The 21,868-nt window shown below is 36.9% G+C and overlaps 2 long non-coding RNA genes across 3 annotated transcripts; both read right to left on the bottom strand.

Moving 5' to 3' along the window:
* Nucleotides 1–490: 490 nt before the first annotated feature.
* On the bottom strand, nt 491–1,225 carry LOC112942430. The gene is made up of 2 exons (XR_003248380.1): nt 1,142–1,225; nt 491–841 (listed from the first exon to the last, which is right to left on the bottom strand). It is a non-coding gene; the product is annotated as an uncharacterized LOC112942430 (long non-coding RNA).
* Nucleotides 1,226–2,667: 1,442 nt separating this feature from the next.
* Nucleotides 2,668–20,609, bottom strand: LOC112942431. Of its 2 annotated transcripts, XR_003248381.1 has the most exons (5): nt 20,537–20,609; nt 19,732–19,801; nt 18,795–18,942; nt 15,162–15,263; nt 2,668–2,742 (listed from the first exon to the last, which is right to left on the bottom strand). It is a non-coding gene; the product is annotated as an uncharacterized LOC112942431 (long non-coding RNA). The 2 variants fall into 2 exon arrangements; XR_003248382.1 differs by lacking the exon at nt 15,162–15,263.
* Between the last annotated feature and the right edge of the window lie 1,259 nt (nt 20,610–21,868).

Below are 21,868 nucleotides of genomic sequence, written 5' to 3' on the forward strand. Positions count from 1 at the left end.
TCTATATTTAGAACACATATTTTGTAACTAGACTATATAATCTACATTATGGTCTGTCATACCGATAAATGAACATAAAATCTAAATCTATGAGTTCTTAAATAAACAGCCCTACTGCATCTTTAGGCAGTTGGCTTCTGATATGTTCAGATACAATCAAAATACTTTCTAGATGAGTCTATGTATGTTGAATGCCCATCCAAATGTAACTGACAATCTACCATGCTCCATTTTTTTTGCAAACTTTTCATTTCTTTTGTGAAATATTTCACATATGTATTTCTCCGAATTACTTGTAGATGAACCTAGGAAAAAAGAATGGACAGCAAAAAAAATGCACTATTGAAATAAATATCTCAAATACAGGAACCATTTCCAAGAAAAGTTTAACAAATTTTCTTGTACATTATTACTGTTGTAAATCATAACAGAAGATATTTTTAAACATGGTAACATGACAACATATTATTAAAAGATTTCAAAAAATCTAAGAAAATATAAGCTTGAAAACTGTAATTTTGTTAACTCCTACACAGAGACAGGAATTTTCCTTAGAATATATTTAGTTAGTAGGCATACATATAATTTCACAGGACTAACATATGGAGAAAATACAGCTTTCTGCAGTAAAGATTCAGGAAGGAATAAAAACCTTTAAACTAACCAAATGTATCAAGATAGTGAATGATACTGATATGCTAATATTACTATTAATTAAATACTTAATTGTCATATAAGGTTTCAACCAGTTGTTCATCTGACTAACAAAGGWGTTCCACTCCTCTGATACTCTTCATAAGTAAATTCTTTCTGCAATGCAACTCATTCTTTCTGCAGGAATCTGGGGATAAGAACAGTAGTAAAAACACCTATCTATACATATTACATTTCTTATTCTTAGTTTAGAACTGTAAAWTAATTATGTTTAATGCACAGTGATATTAAATTATACCACAGACAAGAAGGCAGTTTCACTATGCTTCATTTCGGCTGCAATTTTTTTTCAACAGATATGTCATACTAAATTATTTAATTCTATCATGATTTCTTGAAACAAAACTTAATTGGTGTTCTGAATTACAATCAAGACAATAACTTGCTACATACAGTTGTTCAGAAGAAGGAAGAATTGCTCTCCCACCTTTTCAATATCCAACTTTTTCACAGCTTTGTAAACTGTACTTTCGATTTCACCTCCTACTTTATGAAGCTGGAGTCCCAAAAGGTTTGTCAAGGTAGTACCATCTGCTACTAAAAACTTCACCTGTTAAAAAAGGACAACACAGGACAAAGTAAACAAGAAAACACATTCAAGTTTACAATAAAGTATCCAAATGAAATCTAAACATACAGTATGTACTATGTACCACATACAAAGAAGTAATCGGCAAGTTTATTTGAACATCTGCCATCAAATTTGAYGAAATCCACAGACAGTGTTTTTACTCTGGAAATCTTTATATTTATTATATTTTGTTACTACTTCGGAATATCGGTTTAATTTTTTGAATTGCAGATTTTTAATCAAGATATTGAAAAGATTTACCACAGTCAATCCTGATTTTTTTCCACTCCCCCCTCTCAAAAAGGGGGAAAAAAAAAAACTAGAACTGTTTAGGAACTTTCTGCATTAGAAATAATTTCAAATGGCTTTTCATTAAAATTGTGTGTGCAAATAATGCTTGGCACACTAGAACAGAAACATCCTACTATGTTCACTCTTTCTATATTTATCATGGTAATATAAAGAGGGGCAATAAAAACACCAGCAAGTGATAAGCCTGACACAAGCCTTCAGCAACTTTTCTGCCCCATGCCCTGGTCTGCTACACTGAGCAATGCAAACACAGAAGCTGCTCTGACCTTCCCCTTGCTCTTCCCATTCTTATCATATCTTAAGTCTGTGGTATTGCATGCAGCAAATGACTGAGTGGAGTCTCAACATTTTGAAGCAATTTAAGTGAAGAGACCTACTGTAGGCTTGATTCTTCTCTTGCAGCAACACTAGTGGGGTATATAGTGAAACTTATTTACTTCAAAATGAAATGAATGTGTAATGAAGAAGATAAGTCTTATCCATTAGGTTCAAGACTTTCTACCCTGCATACACTGAGCTATCTGTGAATCACAGCATTCCTTTAGGGACCTGCAAACAGGCTGAGGGCCTTAGTTCTTATTTTTGCTTCAAATTTCTCTCTTCCTCTTTGTCTTCTGTAGGACTACTGTATAAAAGACACTGTAAGTATTTCRAGCACAGAAAGCATCTTCTCTTTAAAAATATCTTTGCTGAACCTCCCAACACTATGGAACTATGTCCAAGAGCACAGCAGAGAAGCCTCTGCAAATCCCACTTGTCTATAAAACTAATGACTTTCATGTTGCAGGGTCTGACATAAAATCCTACCCTCCTTATTCTTTTATATACTGCCTCAATTCAGAGAAGTGACAGCCTGGTTTTACCATGTATCTCCACAGAGACTGAAAACTCAGCCAGAAGAATAAAATTTTAAAGAAGAGCTCCCAAACCAAAACACATTCCTGAATATTCAGTTTGAACATGAGCAACAAATCCACTGAAACATCAAAGTGGGTGGGAAGAGAGAGAAAGGGGTGGCATCAAGACAGATAAATTGTAGRCACAGTCAGCTATGGAACCTGCCTTGGCAAACCTTCGAGTTCTATATCCATCTGTTTCACATTAATCTGTCTCCACTGGGTTTTAGTCCAATCACCACTGCTGCTCTGAAACAGAAAGTACAAATAAAAGTGTCAACAACATTTGGTAAAAACAAGCTTTTGCTATATAACAGATAAATGGATGCAAGGGGTTGGCCTAACATGAGGCAATAGAAGTTCTTTGTCCTTGAATCATTATTTTTTTCCAARTCTTACACCACCACTGGCTAGAAAGCATACCAAATAATTCACCTWCTCAAAAGCTAAATCAAAATCCAAGCTTTTACCTATTTCATAGCTAACTGTTGATAGTGCTCTTCCCAGGCAACAGACATGCTATGCAAAATACTATGCGAAAAAAATCAAATATGCAGATTCTTAATTTGCCTATGAAAAAATACTTCTTGAGATTAACAGAACTTTATAATACTGATTTATCATACAGCTTCACACACTGATAAGCTTTAGCTCAAGATCTAACTGAGGAKATAACTAGGTGAAACTGCCTTGCTGTGGAATCTAGTCTTTTGCTGCTGTCTCTTGTACAACGCACAGCTAACGCACAGCTTTCTAATGTCCTGAATTGGGATTTTCGGGCTTTCTGCATTTTTACTCAATGATTTTAATTAATGCACAAAATTACTGGTAAGAATAAGCCTAAAATGAAACTGCAAGGATTATTTTGCTTTGGGATTATTTTAAGATTAGAAATACTCTTCATCTGAATGTTAACATACGGCATTTACAATTTCAAAAACAAAAGGAATATGAAATTCTTTATTATTTTTAACTTTTTTGTTGTTTTTAATTAAAACTATAAACACTTCACAGTCCAAATTAAGAGTATAACATTCAAAATATTCTAACGTTATAATTGCCCCCCAAAAAATCCAACTTTGAAGTAGTTTTTTCAGACTACAAGCAAATGAAACAAGTAGCTTTGCAGATTCCTGCACTTTTCTTTTTCCAGTATCTCAGTCCCTTCATTTGCCTTGAGGGGAAGAGCGCTCAATAAAGTAGAGCTATAAAGAACTTAATGAAACGTGGTAGTGAAAGCTATTAATCTGATTCAATAGATAAAAAAAAAAGGGGCGGGGGTGTACTCATTACAGAGAGTTTAACATGCTGCATTTGCAATATCTCTGAAACACCCAAAGGACCTACCATGCTCTCTGTGTTTGAATCACAAGAACAAATAATGGCACAGAAAATAATTCATTCATACTCTTTTAATAACTCCATTCTTTTGGCTTCTTACATCACTTTTCTCATTACTGTAAAGTTGTCTAGATGCTAGACTTCATATTTCTAAATATGAAATCTTTTCATATTTAACTGCTAAAATTCTACCTTTTATGACAAAAGCATAAATATTTGAATGTGTACATCACAATCTCATTAGATTTAGTACTGAAAGATTACAAGTAAACACGCTTTTCTGACATCCCCCATTACCTTATCAAGATGAACATACAGATTGTCTGTATCAAATTGAAAAAGAAATCTCATTTTAAATCTTTTTCTGAATTCTACTTGCTTCCCCTGATAAAATACAGGTAATAAGATCTGTCACTGATCATGATTTCACAGAAAAAGGACTGATTTTGGAGTTCAACATATCTCAAACGAAGCACATTTTATTCTSATAACTTCAACCTCAGAAGTCTGAAAGGCAGCTAACTTGTGCTTTACAGACACAGATATCTTTAATGACATTCAATTTTTCAGACAATTTCTACTGAACAGAGTAAAATTATCTTGGAAGAAAAATATCATACATGGCAGAACAACAACTTTGTATATTAAACAACAGGGATACCTGATGAATTGTCCATCAATAAGAAATTGTAGTGGAGGATTTGTTTCATTGCAAATAATACTGTGCTTTTGCTASTGTATTTGTCACATGCAAAATAAATAATTTTTTATGGTTAGCTGGTGAACAAAATAGTCCAAATAATGTAATGAACTTAGTTTTTTGGTATCTAATCACATAAAAAATGATGCTGAAGTGTATTAGGAAGCTTGCACACAGCAAACTAGAGAGCTCCCTTCTCACTACCTCAGTATTTAACAGTTTCAAATACACAAGGCTGAGCTGGAAATAGCTCTCATTCTACAAATCTCTTTAATGTCTCAAGAAAAAAAAATCAGAAAACCATTTAAAAATACATTCATCAGGATGAAAATAATACTTGGAAAGGTTTTTTCTTTGCCTATCTGGAATAAGCATGAGAGTAGGAAAACTTGAATCCAAGCCACTTCAGAGAACCTAATAAATTAAAGATAGAATGCTACATTTATTTTCCTAGCTAATTCTTCAATATGGTTTGGATCAAAGAGATAGAAATACAAATTTAAACCACAGAATCTTGTGGTAATTTCACTGAATCTGATGAGAACATTTTGATTTGTTAGGATATCAGATTAAAAACATGAGTTGAATTTCCATCCCATGCTAGATAGCAGGGTAATTTTATTTACAAATCAGTGCATTACCCAAAGCAATCCAAATAAAGGTCTCTCATAAGCAGGTACTGATCCTAATGTTATAGTTAAATAAGAATTTATTTTAGTATTAGGGAGAATCACTTCAGCTGCAGTGCCTTTCCACCTACTCTTAACTAATTTAGGCTGTTTTAAATTCAAATAATTCCACTAAGTTCACCCTGCGACTCAAAATAACTATACTGGAACATAGGGCAACATATATACAAAAACAACTGGCTGAGAATGTTTGAAAGACGGGATCATTTAATAAGCATTAAATCCTAACTTTTGTATCCATATTTGAACAGTCCCAAGCTATTGCTAACTCTGTTAAGGAACTGACATCAACACAGAAAATATATTCACTAGAATATCTATAGGGTCAACATCTCACTCAATAGCCGTGGTTAAGACTATGCTTGTCTACTCTTTAAAAYGTTCAGTCGTGGGAGGCTGCTCACAAACTTCATCAGCATGAAATAGCCCTTCATATTATACCACAGTCACAGAAAAGACAAGACTTCATAAATGCTGACTGGTCACCTGAACAGAGATAAGCATAGATAGAAAAAGGATTTCTGCACTCCAGGACTTTGATGGTAACATCTGCCACTCTCTTCATGATCATCTAAGTCGGATTTTTGTTTAATGTTGATAAACAGAAGAAGTCATATGCATCTTACACTAGAAATAAAAGTGTTTTTTTAAGAAAACATAGCAAAAGTGGCTCAGAGAGACTATCCTTTTCCCTGCTTCTATGTTTCCATACAAAAATGAGATAGCAGAACTATCATTACTGCACTAGTCTGTCATTCCCAATCTTCTAACTTAAAAGAAATACTAAAGTGCTCTTCAAATGTTGCAAAGATTATTCTGGCTTCTCCCTATTTGTCTTCATACATGTCAGTCTTAAATAACTCTTAAGTGGTTTGTATAATTACACAAGTAATTAGCAAAAACATCCCAGCAAATCTGAATATTAATAGTCAAATATTTATCCCATATCCCCCCACCAAAAATCTAGTTGTGGCTCACTCAGCCATAACTAGACTGCTCACATCATAATGATTGATAAAGTGCAGTTATGAATAATAGTCAATGCCAGAAATACGCTTTACAACATAAAACCAGATGGTCATTTAAATAATATATCTATTACTTCTACAAGATGATGGATCTGATAGCTATCTTGTTGCAGCATTTTGCATCTTTTAGCCATGTTTTCTTGTTTCCCATCTAGGTTTAAAAAAAAAAGGTTCTTTTTCTTTAACTTTCCTAAAAAAAGAGGACATGTTTCATCCAGTCATTCATAATCTGATGGACTGTTCTAACACTATCTGATTGTTCAGCTCTTAGCTCTGAATCACACACTGACATTTTCACTTGTTTGATACTATCCCAGCAGGTTGCCATCTGCTATGTGTATTTCTTCTGCTTCTTTCTGTTGATCATCAATTGCTCTAAGCTATTTTTTCTATCAGGGAATATACTACATGCAAAAGAATCTACATTAGTTTGTTGTACAGCTGAACAAGATCAAGGTTTCCAAAACATTGTTCACAGTAAAGGCATAAATATCATGAAACCCCYCTATTCACATATGCGATACTATGCACAGTATTCTGTCTCAGATGGACAGAAAAGCTATCTGAGAGAGATCCTTCCACACCTATTTCTTGCGAAAGGAAAACATGTGGACCTTAATTGTGTCAAAATAAAACAGGTTGTTAGGTAGAAGGTAGGACGACAACAAGATGACACCTGACTAGATCCACAGCATGGAAGATGCAGCCTAAAAGCACCTTCAACTATCTAACACTCAGTTAYGACCAGCAGTGCAAGGTGCAGTGTGAGCTGCAGGCGGGCATCTGCCAGACAAAGATGGGACATTTCTTTTGAATAAGCTGAAAAGCAGGACAAACCACTGTGCAAGTGTTCACACACAAGACCACAAATACAAATTTATTTCCCCATCTCCTCCCTGCGATAACATGAGGGATAAGTCTTTCTTCTCATACATCTTATATTATGACTTCAAAGGAAGAGATAGAGGCTGAGTTGAGACATACACTTAAGTTCTAGCTCACCCTAAAACTATGAAGCTCAGAGTGCTGTGAAGACATCATGCTTTATTTCTGGGAGAAYGTGAGTATTTAACTCTATTTGGTGAGCTCCTCTAGTATCAAAGAGTCYGGGTACTTCAAAGGGCAAATACTTGAATAAAATGCCTTTTTAAACTCAGTATAGCACAAAATATATTTTTAAGACATGTGAAATCTCTTCTTCTGAAATACAAAATGAGAAATCTTATCTCCTTTTAAAAATGGATACTTCAGTTGTGGACCTCTGTATTATGTATTTTTAATCAAATTCTGTTGGTGGTTTGTAGACTTATTTCCTGCTACTCAGTTACATTAGATAAATATAACTGCAAACGGCTTAAAGCCAAATTATTATTGCACAATATGTATTTTTGAAGCATTGACCACACAGAATCGTGTAAGTGTTGAAAAATCCCTAAGGAATCTGGGAGGAAGAGAGTGTGTATTTGCAAGAGGACAGAGAAGGTCACAGAAGAGGTGTCCTACCCTTAAATCTCACAATTACACATCAGTGTTTCTCAAGATGTTTCCTAACTCTTGACAAACAGGAGATACTAAATCAGTGAAATTAACTGTGAAAAACATGACTGATTTAAAAAAAAAAAAAAAAAGAAAAAAGAAAAAGCATACTTTCTACCTTACTCATAACATAGAGATCACAGCTTTGAGAACATTTCCTCTTCCCAAGAAGTTCTTGGAAAGAAGACATAAACAAATGTCCTCTTCCCTCCATCTGTGGGAATGCTGCTGTAATCAAACCAGAACACTGGAAAAGGTCATAAAGTAGTGTTGGACCACTCTCGTGAAAGGTTAAATATTTTTGCTGGTTGCAACTGTTGAAGTATTGAAGGTAAGGCTTTCTCCTAAGAGTGGGCTAAGAGCAGATTGTTGTACATAATATATGTTAAAGATGTTTAGTTTGTCTTCYCTTTATTCTTTTATTTGCCTTTTTCTGAACTAGCATTAATTAATTTGAGAGTATATAAAAATACTTTTTTTTCCTATGAGAAGAAAAGCTAATGCATGTATGGCTGTGCTAGCTAAATTTTGTCACTGAAAGAATTTTTGATAGTTTTGTATTTCATTTTTTCAGTACTGTTTTAACTGAACTAATGATCAGTGTTACTGAATAGACARTGACACCTCTGTTTTGTTTTTAAAGAAACTGAGCTAATAACTGATGCATTTCCTTATCAATTAAATTATTTTTTAGAAACAGGATAAGACCACACATGTGTGTACCAGTGACATATATCTGTTTGAGAAAAAAAAAATCAATATTTTGTTTAGGAAACTTGATTAAAGGGATGTGCATCTGTGCCAAGACATTATTTCTTTTATATTGATGGTATTAACTCTTCTGTTAGACATAGAACTTTAAGAAGTTTTAACAAGTCCATATTATCTCTGCCTGTTATCATTAAGTAGAATATTATGATCAAACTTTAGACACTCAAATACTTTAAGTAAACAATACACAAGTTTACACAACAATACACATTGTTTACACAAAGTAAACAATAAGTCAGAATCAAAATATACTATTATGATTAGATATCTTAAAAGTCAGCAGCTATCACATGTATTGGGCAACAGCACAACATATTCTATAGGACGGTTGTACTTCCTTAATACTCAAGATAATTAACCACATCCAGAGCAGTAGCAAACAGAAATCAGGAGTACATTAATGGAAGCTCACGCAAACCTTGAAGGTAGAGCTCTGGCACTCTGTTTTATCCYGTTAAAGGACTTCAAAATGAAAAGAGTAACATGCAGGAGTAATGCTTTACTTGTTCTTGTGTTAAATAAGTTGACAATCTCTTTAAAAAGTTTTATTTTCTTTTCTTTACAGCTTGGCTGCATCTCTTTGGTGTTACTAGCCATTAGAAAATAAATAAAAWCTTAATAGAAAGACCAATGACCACRACGGACATTTAGGTAAAACCTGGCATGTCTGGAAAGGTGTGTCATATAAACCCTTTTACTTCAAAGTCTCCTTCCTTTCTCACATCACCTCCCCAAAAAYCTTTCTAAAGTATATTGCACATACTACATGTACCCAAACACAGTCCTAAAGCTGATATTACATCAACTTCTCCACAGTCAAAGAAATTTAGATTTGGTTCTAAAACTAAGATAAAAAAGTATGTTTATCACATTAAAAAAAAAAATTAAGAAGGTCTGAGAAGCCCTTATGTTTTTCTTTGAAAGCTATAGTCCTTTTGCTCTTCTTTGAGGTCAGAAGCCCCCGTCACACCACAAACCAGTCAGAATCAGTCAGAACTGAGAGAATTCAGTCAGAACTGAGAGAATTCAGAATACAACATGTTCAGTAATACAACATGTTTCAAGTAATTCATTTCACATATTAATCAAACACATAATGCACATTGTGTATGGAGAAGCATTTAAAACGTGTTCCTAGAAATTGCTTGACRCAATTTATATATCATACACTGAGCAGCGTGAACCTTGAAGCTTCTGACAAWCAAATTAGTTTTACACTGACAGCTGTTTAGTAAAGCTCCTGATTAGTATCGTAAAACCCAAAGGCAAATAAGTTCTGAAGAACATGAATAAAAGTAATATTCTAGTGATGAAAGTAAAAAGAGCACAATAATCGGTGTCTGGTATTCCACTTGTGTTTTTTCTGTCAACGCTAAGCCTGTAGTCACAAGAAGCTCTATCTCAAAAATGAAAACTTTTTGAATATGCTTTACTTGGCAGTAACCTGGAAAGTCAACAGGCTTTCTGGAATAAATGTTCAGTCATATACCATTAAGGTCGCTTTAGTCCTAAATCTGTCAAGACACTAAAGAAGGAATCACTGCCTCAGAAACAGATTTAGCTTAAACCATCTTGAAATCTATGTGCTACCAGAAGTTATAATTGCTGCACTTTAATTAGTGACTTAAATTTGTTTTTAAAGTATTCTCATCAACAGTTACATTTCTTATACCTAGTATGCCTGGAACCTTTCCTAAAAGTAAGATCAGAAGCTAAGCATCCAACTAGAAAAACTACATATAGCCCTAAGCAAAGTGTCTTTCTCCCAGCAGCAATGACTRCTCAGGGCATTCTGCTACTCTTAGAAGCAAACAACTAGCAGAAGCCTATACAGCCACCCGCTACTTTCTGGGGCAGAACTATAGGCAGGTGCAGCAATTAACAGGAGTTTTTGTGCAAGTTACTGGATTCTGCAGTATCTACACTTAATAATCAGTATTTCCCACTCCCAAAGACAGTGCTTTGCTCTAAAAAGCTGCAGGGTAAGAGAATAAATTTGGCTGTTAACCTGCCAAAATGACAGCTGGAGTGCAAGCAAGCCAGACAACACAGTCTAGCAGGGAGGACACTCACCTCAAGTTTCACAGTTCTCTTCTCAGTTGCTGTTTAATATGAAAGCATAAAATGTTCTGAGTGCTGGGACCAGACCTACCCTGAAGACAATTAACTGCTTTAGGCAGTAGGCAGCAATGCCAAACTGAGTAGCACCACACAACAKGGTACTTCCTTTTTCTCGGAGGTGCATTAAAAAAACCAAAATCCTTCAGAACAGGCTATTTTTCAAATTTACAGTCATTTATACCTATGAATTATTACCTACATCCTGAGAACAACAAAAGAGTCTATAAAAAAATTAATAAACATTCTTTGTTATATCAAATACACATTTGTTGGCTGTTAGAGAATATAGTTATAGAAATTATTAACTATAATTGCAAGACAAAATGATGTACCAAACTTATTTAAAACAACTATACTATTTTTCAAGTAAAATCAACTATTGATTTATTATTTATGCTATACTGCATTTAAGTTACCTCCTGATGCTCAGGAAAAAAACCTCACAGACTGTCAGCATGAAAATATAATAAAGTTGGGKTTTTTTTTATGTTTGCTTTTCTTTAATTTTCAGCAATGATGGTAGGGCTTTCATTTTTTTCAAATTTATTCCTCAAATTTCCATACCGTACACTCTGTACAGAACGTTTCTTTGCATGTCGTACTTCTAATAATTCAACCAACTGATSAGGATAAAGCATGCAGAAACCTTTTCTTGAGAAAACAGTTATTTGGTATAAGAAAGGACAGGTATTGGGACAACTGTGCAGTTGCTGGAAGACAGCCGTGCTTAGTACCTTTCAGCACTACAAGCTTCCCAATTTCACAGCCTCTAAGTTCACAGATACTCACGCAGACAATGCAATATTAGATGTTACTGTAGTTGGAAAGATCATATGTTCTCTTTCTAAAAACTTAACAGCTTTCCATAAACTCTCCATTGATTCTGCAGGCCTGCTCACTCAAAATTTTCACCTGATTTCATCAAATTCCATCTTTTCTGACTTTCAAAATTCCAAAATGTTAATGATTTCCTAGATTGAATGAATAAAAAGTAATGGTATGACCTGATTTCATCAAATTCCATCTTTTCTGACTTTCAAAATTCCAAAATGTTAATGATTTCCTAGATTGAATGAATAAAAAGTAATGGTATGCCTTTACAAAAAAAAAAAAACAAAAAAAACAGTAACAATCATGTTTGAGATGCTTTTGCCTAATTTGACTTTCTTCTAGTTTGGCGGAATGAGAAATAGAAATTTTACCATCTTAAATATTTAGAATGAAAATCAGGGAAGAGCAACAAGGGATTTTTAGCATGAGTTTAATCCTGTTGAGTCACTCACAGGATCAAAACACAAATAGAAATGAACTATCCTGTAGGACCATGCAAATTTGATTCCATTTTAATTTTATCAGATTAAATTAAAAAAGAGTATCAGAAAGAGCAAAGACTACTAAATATAGACTTTTATGTATATATACATGATTTATTATCATAGCACTACACACAAACTTGCTATGAAAATTAAACATAAATCTTATTCAGACAAGCAAAACTGAACCCACTGCAACCTGTGCCAAATTAATTTCTATGGTCTCTGATTTCATTTGAGTGATAATTGTTTTGTGCCCCAGAGGGGCGCAAACAACTGGTTTCTGCRTGTCTAGGAATGTGCAGCACCTCTTCTATCCAGAAGCAAAACAGTCATGTGTTCTTCAAGCAGATTTCTAGCGAAATCCAGACATCTGAACTCAGCATTATAATCTGCAAACACTTACTCATCTGCCACCTCACCCTAAAGGGACATTCTCTTACACTGCAGGGCTCCATCTGACTCTTACATCCTTTAGACGCCTCAAGTATTTCTTTAAGGGTGACCACAGTAATTTACTGTGGCTACCATCTGGTTGTCAAAAATCCAGATTGTCAATAAGAATTAGTTTACGTGCAGTGGCTTCAATGGCCTCCAGCAGCCACAGCAGCGACCCTTGCAAAATTACTGGCACAGACTATTGCATCACTGCAGATGCTTATCTGCAACAATTGCACAGCTTGAGCATTTCAATGTTTCTGATCACTGATAGACAAAAAAAAAAGTCAACACATTTATTTCAAATCCATTGCAGTGGATTTGACACTTTCGGATGTTCATAATTTTTTTAATGAAGTACGACAGAGAGACATAGAAGCTAAATGTCTGTAGAACTAAAGTACCTCCTTTCCCAGCTTAAATCCCAGAAATGAATGACCCACTTCCCTGAAGGATACTCTATCCAGCAGCTGCAGGCTAGACTCGACAGGAGTATGTCCAGCCTTCTACTACACTTGCTTCTCAAATCAGGAAAACATAAAACAAAGCAGTCTTAGCGGAGAGAAACAATTCAATTTAGTTCATATATTTGATGTGAATCTTTAATACATGTAAATTATGTCATTTTAGAGAAATTAGAAAAAAAAAAAAAARAAAAAGGGGAGTATTTTCCCTCATTATACCCCACTAAGCAACTGGCTGCATCCAAACAGTTGCATCCATGGACCCTGATGCACCCTTTCAGGTTCTAGGTTTGACTCCACTTTCGAGGGAAGACTCCTTTCATTGATTTACTAAATGAAGAATTTAGAATAGATTGTCCTGCCAGTGCACACACATTTGAAGATTAGTACTCAAAGACTATGAAGTTATGGCATACAGGTAAATATACTTCCAGAATTATGTTTGTGGGGAACATGGAATCCTTTTACTTTGTTCACTGTACCAAAAAAAAGAGATATATAAAGGTCAGTCCAGTTCATGGACATTTGTAACAAGTTGAATATACTATGGAATCATCTCAGAATTGAATTATATTGTGAGATAACAGACAAGCTAGAATGCTTAGAATGCCAGGAGGGGCTGGTGAAAGGCTAGGACAGACTCACACTTCACCTATGCTGCCTTCTGACAAAAAGCTAAAAGATACTCTGTCCTTGTCATAATCTTCATTTTACTTCCTCCCCTATTCTTCTACTTCATATTGCCACCCCCACTCAGAATTCCTTGTTCTCTTTCTCTCCAAGCCTTATAAGCCACGAATTCCTTCAAAACCTTGTAGCGCTCCTCCAAAACCTGCAATTTTGASCCAGTATCAGAATTAGCAGACTGTCCCTCATTAATGCTTGTCTTTTAACAATGAAGAATTTGTTAGACATTTGGATAAATTTCAGTGAAAACTTAAAAAAAAAGTCTGTTACCCAGCCTGAACACATGAGGAATGAAAACATGCAAAATTGAAGAAGTGATAAGATGGAAATTTTTCACATAAAGGTCTCCTTCCAAGAAAACATAAACAGTCTACATTCAGAGAAGGGATTCCTCCAGCACAYCAGCTTTTCCCCTAAAACACAGCATCTTGTGTAGTGCATACTCCAATACTGCKGTAAGACAGTAGCAGAGAAGATGGATTTGACCTTCTAGGCACCCTCAGAGGGTTTCTGTTCATTGACAGTGCTACTAAGTTCTGCAAGCATGACTGGGTGGGAGCTGTTTCTTGCAGCAGAAAGGAATCAAGCCCTTTATCCCATTCACAGCATCACAGAATGGTTGAGGTTGGAAGGGACCTCTCGAGATCATTTAGTCCAACCTCCTGCTCCAGCAGGGACACCTAGAGCACAGGGTTCCGGGTCAAATATTACTGTGGAAGTTACACATCTGTCCACTCAACACAGGTGAAGTGGAGGAAATTGTCTGTGTACTGTTACTCATGATGTTGGGGACCAGTTATGCAACTGCAATTAGCTGGCTTTGAAGGGAATCCTTGCCCTCTTGGCCATGGATACTACATTTTAAAAGAATGTTTTTTTGCTTGTGAATATACAGAAGCTCTCATGCTTCCACTGAAGCAGTAAGCTAGAGGAAATGTTTTGAGGCAAACTGCAAAAAACAGTCAGTACTTTCTTACTTATTAAGGACTGTCTTCCTCAACTGGGAGAGCTTGAYAGTGAGAGGAAAATAAATATAACATGGCTCATATAACATGGCTCATTTGTAACTTGTTTGCAAACCAGATATTTTCTTGATTTGCATGGCTTGTACAAACTTTCTGCCATACATGAAAGAACATACTATGACATCTGATCGTAACAAGGGGCAGTAACTTGTCTTACCATAGGAGAGGAGGGGAAGGGGAGAAATCCAGCCTGTAGAAGTTGAGCTTTCCTTCACTGAACAAGAAATACGGTTAATTCTTAAAAGCACAGTATGCGAGTGGTATAGTTGATGAGTAAATTTCACATTTATAAGACCTAGGGGTCTGCAGCAATTCTTGCTTCTCTTTGATATTGTTTTTAAGAGACAATATAATATATTTAAGTCTGATCACAAGAGACCAAATGTTAGTTACTCGCAGTCCTGACTATCCTTGTGTCGATGTTAAGCTATTGCTGTGTTGTTAAACACTCTGCTTGAAGTTATTTAATTTACAGATGTCTTTTCTTGCCTTTTATAAATTCAGTTAGGGGATCTGGCTAAAGACCACGCAGAACAGATTGTGCAGAATCCTTACCAAGTGTCATGATGTGAACATTTAGTAATCATTCATTCAATGGCATGTAGCACTGCCCTGGTACTGGGATTTTTTTCTGCAAAACAGGAAGTAGTCTTTGAACTGCAAAACAAGTATAATATTGTCACAGAGAGCCATCTTTCTTCTCATTTGCACAATAACATGAACAAAGTTAAAGCATGAAATTAAGTTATGATCACAGGAAAGGCATAATAAGAAAATATATATTAAAGGGATAAAAAGATTAAGACAGATTGTGCTTTCAGATCTATCTGCTACACAAAGCAATTGCCCAACATCTTCTCTGAGGATAGGGAGGAGATCCTCTAAACAGATTGGACTAAACAGTTATTCCATATGTAAAAGTCAGACTTTTATTGTTAAATTTGGTAATAAATACATAATATTGGAATTTGTTATTTGAACAAACTCTGATAGGTGGCATAAAAATTAAGTTTGCTTATACTCTTCTGCCTGCCATTCCTACCACATTGGCACGTTGTAAAACAAGGAGATGACCCTGATTACAGTGACTATGGGCTCATTGCTTTACAGCCCAGTATAGCTATTCTGCCATAGCCATACTTAGCCTTACATCTCTCTCTACATGGGAGTAATTTATAAACAGGAAACAGAAAAAGTAACCAAAATAAACAGGGAGGAAAGCAATACGGAAAAATATTTATGCAAGTCTGATGTTGTATAAGCAGTTACACACTCCAGCTTTACTTTTAGAACTGAGCCTGGCTTGCTTTGACACTTGAAACCACAAATAGCTCCAGAACACTCTCGCAGTATAACTGTTGCAATTATCACTTGACCATAATGTGCAAACAAGTGGGAAAATAAGGGCTGAAAGAGTAGCTAGAAATAGCAGCACAGTACTTTTGTTCCACTTTAGATGGCAGCCTTCTCTAAAGGGCCTAATACCTTAGATTTTACAAAATAGAGCTCATCCAGCCATTCCAGGTTTGAGCCCTTTCTTTCAAGTGTGAGCATTGCTAGTTTTCATTGTGCTTTCACAGAACCTTTCTTTGTTTCTTACAAGACTTTCTAAGATGTTTAATTCAGGCCTGCTCCTAAACTCAGCCCCCATCCTTCCCCACAGAACAGATGCTCTCAGCTGTTGCCTTAGCTTAGCATCTTACAGATAGGTCACTGAAGAACCTTCCTGAGAAAAAAATCTGTCTTGCCATGAAAACTTGGAAGTGAGAGACATGACATGACATAGGAGATTGTCCAGTATCACTTCATTACATACATTCACAACTTCATCTGCTGAGGTTTCTCCAAGGGCACGTTGAGCATAGCTGGCCTCTCCTTAGAGACTCTTGAAGTACATGTTACTTTAAGTAGAAATATTTTGAGTATCTCTTGAGAAGACATTTCCATCACTTTGGAAATGATGTTTCCCTAATTTAAGAAACTCCTTAAAGTTCTATAATCGAATAAATCTATGCTATGGTTTTGCTTTACTATAGTAATGGAAAGAAGAAAAAAAAATGCTTGTTTTCTTGTTGATCACTGAAGATACGTAGTGTTACAGGAGTTCAGAGACTAGATTTAAATATTGGGGTTGTTAAAAAAATAGAACTTGTATACACTGATCATGCATTAGGTTGATATCAAAAAGTCTCAGGACTTGTAAGACCTTTTGAAAAGGAGAGTAAATGAGAAACTACATCTTTTTCCTTTTTAGGTTATTTTTCTCCTGAAGCCTTTATTTACAGCATTGATAATCAACACATGGGGATTGACATTTATAAGACATGCACACTAAAAGGTTAAGCAGGCACTACTGTGGGAAATTTTGCATTCTCTCTGCAAAAATATTTTAATTAACAAACAACCACAATGTTGTTATAGACACTGCTTGACAACCACATCCTAGATGTTTGTTTTTATAACATTGAACCAAATGGAAAATGCTTATACTGTTAGCTATCAAAAACAAACAAAAAACTCCCTAAACAAACAGATTTAGGAACAAACTAAACTCAGTTGCCAACTTACTCCTTTATACTATTCATTCATTTGTTTTCTCTTTGCTAATCTTTTAAAAAAAAGATGTTGACGTTTAACAACAGATTTCAGGTGCACTCAGGTTGCTACACATTAAACCTTTCTCCTTGGAAGTAGATGGAAGCTTTGTCATGGGCTGCAACCAGAATAAGATTTCATCTTTTGTCTTCCCTCCACAGCAGAGGAGATGCAATTCTATCACTGCTTCTATTCATAGTCATTGCCTCTCAGAATCAGAACAGGATCATTATTTCTTCCCAAACTGCTGAGTTAATGACAAGCCAAAAATAACAATTCTACCACCAAAAGCATACAAAGCGTATATATAYACACACACACACWYWSTWTGYWTKYKKTKGKWGRWWKRWTTKTTTWTTTATWTATATATATATATTTAGATATACACACACAAAGTGTGTGTATATATATAAACTGTAATCTTGCTATTTTATATCATTATCTGTATGATATATATAAATTATATATYATACAAAGCTTCTGTAATACTGCGTCTTACTGTATCTTAATGCAATACATTTGTTTCTCTTGAAATATGCTTGTCAGGGAAAACAGACGAGTGACAAATCAAAATGTTCTGTGACGCCTGTTTGGCTGTCCTGGTTTTGAACTTAGGTTTCCTACATCTCAAACTAGATGAAGTTTTGACCAGTAGACCACAACATTCTGCTCTATTCCTCAACCTAAAATTTGATCTTGAATGTTAATTACAGAAGTTTACTCATATTTATATACACACATGTACACACACACACACACACACACTTCTTTAAGTCTTTAAATAAATTACACATTTACAAACTGAATTTTTATACTCTATTAAAAATCTTCATGCAAATACTTTTTAGCAGCTCACAACTCTTGTAAAAAATTTAGAAACTCTATATACAAACATTTTCTTTTTTAGATTCAGAGAGAGCATATTTTCATCCACTAGCATTGAGCTTCAAAAATGCTACCAGTGAAAATGGCAGAAAATTTTACATGCTCTCCCTTCTCTATCACTTACTCCCTTCTCACATGTTTACCTTCTTTATCTTCAGATAAAGATATCTTTAGRTATCTTTACCTTACCTTTAGATGTGAAAACCTTTACTCATATGACTCTACAAACCACTTTCACACTGAACAGTCAGCAGAGAGCTGATAAGCATATGAGCCTACCAGCCCATGTGGCTCATGTCTCCATTTCAGTGGTCCTGAAYGAGGTGGTTAGTCATTACTGCCCACAAGGAAGAGACACACCACCTGCCTTTACCGTGACAGAACTTGGACAAGCACAACATCAGTCTGCGCCRGGCTTGGCTCTAGGGACCTAATCACAGCAAAGGCTACAAACATCCCACTGTAAACAACTCAAAGGACAACAATCATACCCAGTATATCAACAGAAGCAAGAGTAACAAAGAAAGCAGAACCATGCCCCAGCAACAACCTTGCTCTGAGGAAGGAATAGGGAATAGAGAAGCTGGAATTTTTACTAGAATGCTTTTTAATTCCGTAGAAGTTGCATTTCATTGGATTTCTCTATCATGTCATTAAAATCTGATCCTTGCCTTTGTTGTTTTATTACAAATATTTAACCATAAATACCTCTCCTGTGAGAGCAACTGTATGTTCAAGTTGTGTTTGGGGAGCCATCTGTAACTGGAAGTCTTTTGCCAAGTTCTCTGTTCGCAGGCATTCTGTGGTCTTCTTCACAACCCAGACAGTTTTGTGCATCAGCTCATGCTAGCAGCATCTAAATCAAGTAAGATACAGATCCAGTTCAATATCACTGTTACACACTACAAAGTAGACAGTAAAAACAGTTAAGAGTGTCAGCCAACTACTAGAGCTTTCCAAAAACAAATTTTCATTAATAATAATAATAATAAACAACAAGATCCCAGTAAGTTTTGCCGTGATTGAATGAAAAAGAAAAGCAAGATACAGATCTGTATATATGCTATTCATAAAYCCAAAGAACATTTCCCCAGAAAATACTTTTACCACATGCACATGTGTTACACACAAAKCTTGGTCATGCTCTCAAATCTGATTTTCAGCTTGCTTATATCTATAAAGAACTTGATTATATCTATAAGCAAGTAGCTATTGCAAAGTACTAAGAAAGAGAACAATAGCTATTTCCAAGACTTGGCTAGGAAATGCAACTATACAAACATTTTGAAAACTATCCCCTACTCCTCCATACTATCTTTCATAGGTGTCATTTTAGCGCACCTAAATGCATTTAGTCACTGAGACTCTCTGCTCTAACACATAAATTTCATTCTCCCTCTAACAGTAGATAAAGCCTATTTTTTAGCTAATAGATAGAAAAATTAGGGCCACATTTCCAGATAACGGTGATGCTGCATCTTAATGACACGACATGCCTGTCACGAACAGAGTTAGTGGGATTTCAGTAAGTGCTTCCGACAAAACAATCTTACCCTAAAGCTATGCATTCACATCTAAAAATAAACTCTTTAGAATCTGTTTTGCCAAGACTCTGTATTTCATGCTTGGCAGCTGGGCACATTACCATTTCCAAGCAAGCTGTGAAGTTCATGCAGATTCAGAATTTTTCATTGTGGTCTTTTTTAAAAACCTGTCTGGGAAAAAAAAAAAAAAAAAAGTTAAAAACGTAACTGAGTACAGGTTAAACCACACGCAGTCTGGGATCATGCTGTCAAGAGATCAGTCCAGTCTGTAACAGCAGCACATACATACAGTATTAAAGCACCCTCATGGTTGGGTTGCAGCCCAAGAACGTTCTCCTTGAAGGAYGACAAGCAGAGAGGGACAACCAGGTGTGGAGAAAGAAAGGCAGCAAGCGCCCTGGTCAGCACGCACAGCATAAATGCATCAGCAGGGGGAGACAGGGCAGAAGGGGAGCTACACTGGGCACAACTATGAAGTTTCCAGGGGCTTTCCAGGCTGCAACTACATTGCCAAGAGTGGCTCACAGTCATAGCCAAGTTGAACACAGCTGTCGTATTCCTACTTCTCAACACAGATGCCACAAAAGAGCACAAAGCAGGGGAAGGAAGGAAGGAGAGGATTGTGTCACTATGGAATATTTTTATGTTTGAGTTGGTATCATCAAGTTGCCTATGTTTTTTAAGCTATTCAACTTATTAAACCACAGACACAGACAATATCAGAAAGCGATGCAAGGAGTAGTCATACAAACAATTAATTTTCTTTCTAACCTGCTGGTCAAACCAAAATATTGTTTCTCTTCACCAGGCTCAGCTTTTGCCCACCCTCTCTTCCCACCTTTCCCTCCCCCCAATTTTTTTTCTCTTTTTGGTCACAAAGTGAATGCATCAACCCACGGCACTCACCGCTCTCTGCCTGCCGGTCACTGCACTCCTGGGGGCTTGGAAAGGATAACACAGCTCTCGGCAGTGGAAAAAAAAAAAAAAAAAAAAAAAAAGTTAAAAACTGAAGAAAAATTCTTCCACTACTCATGCTGGAGAGGAGAGGAGGGAAAACAGAGGCAACTCTTGTAGGGACGGCCGACACACACACGCACCCACAAGTTTCGAGCACAGCCGCTGCCGGGCCACAACCACGGCTCGGAAACCCGGGACACGACAGGTCAGGCCTGGCCAGGTTAGGTTAGGCTAGGCTAGGCTAGGCTAGGTCAGGTTAGGTCCCACTCGGCTCCTCCACGACTCGTCCCACGACGCTTCATCTCCCCCTCAGAAGCCCGCAGCTCCAGCCCATGTATCTTATCGGCCTGGCCCGGCTCGGCTCGGCCCCTGCTGGGCCCCGCGCCCCGGCGGCCCCGGCAGCGCCGCCGGCCCCGGCGCCACCTGCGCGCCCGGACCCGGCGGGCGCGGGCGCGGGCGCCGCGGCTCCTTCCACCGCCCCAGGGGGCGGGACGGGGGCGGCGGCGGCGGCAGTGGCGGCGCCTCCGCGCTGAACCGGAGGCCGCTCTGGGGGCCGTTGGCGCCGCCGCCTTCTGCAGTTAAACCGCTTGAGAAATAAACCAAGCTTTACTCCCACAAATCATGGTTTCCCCCCATGCGTGAGCTATTCCCCCCCATTTTTCTCTTTATTTATTTTTGTCAGAGCACAAAACACGTATTTACACGACACAGGCTATTGATCTACTGTAAAGAGAATCTATAGATGTTTGAGGAAGACGCCCAGACCGGCAGCTGCAAATAAAGTTTTATTTGGAGTTTCACTGACTCCTTCCAGAGGTCCTTCAGTTTGGTGTCGAGGGGCTGCCTGTTCCTCGCTGCCCCTGTGGTGCTCGGCAAGATGGGGAGCCTCTCCACAGGCTGTACACCGCACAAAACAAGAAAACGTTGATTCCATTTTCATYTGTGCAAAATAAATGCGGGCTACTACAAGCTTTACTAAGTCCGGAAAGCAGGACATGTAAGCGGACTAAGCATGATTTCTCAGAGCCACATTTCAAGCTCTGCTGAGAGCTGCACGCGGGGGGCAGCAGCAATCCATGCGGTGCTGCATGACAGACCTTCAGTGCTGACTGGCCTTCTTGCTTTGTGCAAAAAAGTGAGAATGCCTCTTAACTTTTTTCGCCTGTTCTTCTTCAGTGCAGGAGGCACTATAGCTCTTCCCACAGTTTCCTTTCTGTGAGCACCTTTGTCCATATATTTTTAGTAAACTGGAAATAGTTCCTCCTCTGCACGGGCCAGGCA

The sequence above is a fragment of the Nothoprocta perdicaria genome, unplaced genomic scaffold (assembly GCF_003342845.1).
Source record: "Nothoprocta perdicaria isolate Ctin4 unplaced genomic scaffold, notPer1 scaffold_128, whole genome shotgun sequence".
NCBI lineage: Eukaryota > Metazoa > Chordata > Aves > Tinamiformes > Tinamidae > Nothoprocta > Nothoprocta perdicaria.